The sequence below is a fragment of the Montipora foliosa genome, chromosome 4, assembly GCF_036669935.1.
Source record: "Montipora foliosa isolate CH-2021 chromosome 4, ASM3666993v2, whole genome shotgun sequence".
Lineage (NCBI taxonomy): Eukaryota > Metazoa > Cnidaria > Anthozoa > Scleractinia > Acroporidae > Montipora > Montipora foliosa.
Genome location: NC_090872.1, coordinates 24,190,599 through 24,193,818, shown reverse-complemented (window position 1 = coordinate 24,193,818; position 3,220 = coordinate 24,190,599). Strand labels below are relative to the sequence as shown.

The following is a 3,220-nucleotide window of genomic DNA, read 5'->3' as shown; positions in this document are numbered from 1 at the left end:
AATAAATTGTTGTTGTTGTTTTTCCCTCAGAGCTTTCCAATGACTTTACTTTAATTAAATTCAATATGGTTTTCACTACATGTCTTAAAGTTCGTTGGCCAGGAACCAGGACCAGGAATCTCAGTTTCGACCAGCAATTGCAGTTTCTTTTTATTGCTATGTTAGCCGTATGTGTCCAAAAAGCTCATAAAATAAACTAACATGCCCTTTCTCAAACGCTGGTGATGGATAGTGAACCACATGTGTTCCTTTTGTTGACTTTGCAAATATGTAAGCTGGCGAAGTCGTTAATCACGATAGCGGCTTTAATCAAACAAGAACATCCCTGTGGTGTTGACAGACTTGTGAAGCCTTAAATTTTGATTTTATTGGCTTTTTACAGCCTTGCATGTGAATGACCTGGGACAGGGGAAAATCGTGCGTGAAATTTAAGTGAATCATTTTTACTTACTGCTTGAATGCCAAAATGCATTTTATCAAGGAAGCTATAAACCAAATCAAATTTTGGTTCTCGGTGTGTGTGGAAAAATGAACCTCTCGCATTAAGATTAATGCCAAGTTCAAAAACCGAAACGGGTCACCCAGCGCTCTTAGCAACTCCACTTTCCCTCTCATTGTACTGTCATTTCATTTTGTCTTTTCTGACGCTCTTCTAACCAACTGTAAGTCCTTTGACACCGAAAGCAAGCCCCTTGAAGACAAGTGTATCGTGAAGAGAATATTGGCTATCCATAACAACCGAAAATACTTGGGAACCTTCGCACTGGAGTACTTTCATGACGTTTCACTCTTCAGCCCTTTCTCGTGTTTTTGTTTTTGACAGCCGGTTGTTCACGTTTCTGAAGCGTCGTTCAAGTGTTGCGTAACGCGATCTCAAAACAGGAAAGCATTTTAGGAACGAATCCTCCAACACGCGCTAGAAATAAGAGGATTAGTTGAATGAACAGAAATCCTTTCCTGAAAGAAAAACATTGCCACTGGGGAGTGCAAATGTCAATGTAACAATCCCGATCTTTATGCGGGCTGAAACATTTGATTAAATTTGAGACCAGCGATGATATCAGTTGTCTAAGAAGTCAGTCAAAAGGTGGAGTCAAGTTAGAAATTCGAGATTGGGATCATATTTGGTGGAGTTTAAGTGTATCCTTTATCACGTTCGTGCACGAAGTCTGACGTTGAAGCGCATGGTATAACGCAGCGTTAACCTTAACCAAAACGAGAAGAAACCATCAAAAGGAGGTCATATCAATAAGGTCTGGCTGCTGGTCTAGTTTTCTCCTCAACCGGAAGCTGTCTGTTTGATTGCGGGGGTGCGGTACCTAACAAAGCCCCAAGTTTGCATTGTAATACAGGCATTGAGGCCATTGTTTGACAAAGTCGCTGCTCAACCAGCGTGCAATTAAAATCCATATCTGCCAGCCAGCTTCGTGTAATTAACAACCATATCTTCCGACAGATTGAAGGCTACAGGAATTTGGTACGCCATTCAAACACTCGCGCGTGGTTCATTTCAATAGGGGAACCACTGTTAAGAACCAATGTGATTCCGGTTGATAAAGGAATTACGTCCCACGAAGGATTCCATGGTTTGTGAATTGTGCATCTCTGATTGTCATCTCTATTGTGCGCAAGGGATATCATCGTTAACTGGTGAAATCAAGGAGGTTTTCCTTGCCATAAACTGAACTGACAAGGTGATTCAAGCGATGAGCTTAGCGTTTTGCGATAAGGCTGTTTAAAAGGTAAGTGGATACAGCTTTTCGCTGTTCAGTTGCTTGAGTGAATCAACAAATGGGAAGCTACTTAGCAATTGGGCATAACTAGAATTTCCGTAAGATCACACTCATCTTCTTTACGGGCAAAACCTTATTACTGGTTTACTTAGAGGCAGAAACCATTCATATCAATTTGAAAGTGTTGCGAGGAGTTATCGAGGGCAATAGTTCATATACCAATTATTTGCCATATCTTGCTTTAATGAACGATTACATTTCGATATAAAAACTCCTTTGCCGCGATGTTTTCGAAATAACGACAATACACGTTTACATTTCAACCATAAATGATAAACACGAGACAAAACTTCCACTGTGGTTTCCTTTAGGCTAGTTATGTTCTTTCTCATCTATCATCCACTTGATTAAGCAACACGCGATATCCTCGAAATTGGAAACTTCATCTTTCGCTAATTGTTATTATCTGACCAATCTTCTTGATGTTTATTATTATGCAACGCATAAAAACTGTGAAGTTAATTAATAGTGCGTGATGTGGCTCGCCTTTAACAGCGAAGTCAAGTTAAGCACTCGAAGAGTTACTGTAAAGGTTTCGCTCGCGGTCACAGGTCGTCAGTTATAGTCAAACTGTTTTATTGCTATGAAGTCGCCATTTTCAGTCATATACATGAATTATTTACCAAAGAATGTTTTTCTAACTAAAGTGGTCGGCAAAGGGTTTGTCTTATTATACAAAATACTCTTTTGTTCAATACATTTGTACAAGACGCCGTTGTAAAGAAAATGTGCCTCTTTGGTCAAAGTCCAACAATTTAAGACAATCATTGAACAATATCGACTTCATATATCGCCACTGAATTTTTTTTTGTCATTTCCTTACACGCTAAAAGTAGAACTTCGAATTCGTTAGTTTCCTATAAATATAGGTTCAACAAAGTTTAGAAGAACAACTTAAAGGTTATAGAAGAGTACATGTGAGTGACATTTCTGAATAAATGAATAATACTTAAGCTTATTATATATTAGGTACGTGTGATTTTAAATATGATCTTGTGAAAAAATGTTAGAGTAAAATTAACAGAATATTGTCTCTCTCTCACTCGATCTTACTGTTTCAAATTTTACAAGGAAGGAAGTTGGCGACTTCCTGTTAAACTCAAAGTTTGAATTTTGCATAAATACGTACTTCTACAGTTTATAGAAGTTTTTTGAGTAACGCTCACGGTTTACCAAGCCTCTAGCTGTGCTGGATGGTTTATTAAAACTTTATTATACACGCAGTGAATGGAAGATATTGGTTATTTGTTTTCAATATAATAGCTCATTCAAAATTCGTCAACTTTCGTTTTCTTTTGCGTTGATTTTCTGTGAGCGGAGTGCATGTCATTCACGTGCGCAAATTGCGTTCAACGAATGTCTGACGAAGCCTTTTTTTCTCCTGTTTGAATAATCTTTATTTATTTTATCAGGCAGCTTAAGGCGAC

The 3,220-nt window shown here is 38.2% G+C and overlaps 1 protein-coding gene across 2 annotated transcripts in view; it reads left to right on the top strand.

The window, feature by feature from the left end:
* Positions 1-280: 280 nt before the first annotated feature.
* Positions 281-3,220, top strand: part of LOC138000378 (protocadherin Fat 1-like) — a 47,483-nt gene continuing 44,543 nt past the window's right edge. For both annotated transcript variants that reach the window (XM_068846743.1, XM_068846742.1), the window contains exon 1: positions 281-1,742. The gene's annotated coding sequence lies outside the window, so the exon portion shown is untranslated. The remainder of the gene's footprint in view (positions 1,743-3,220) is intronic.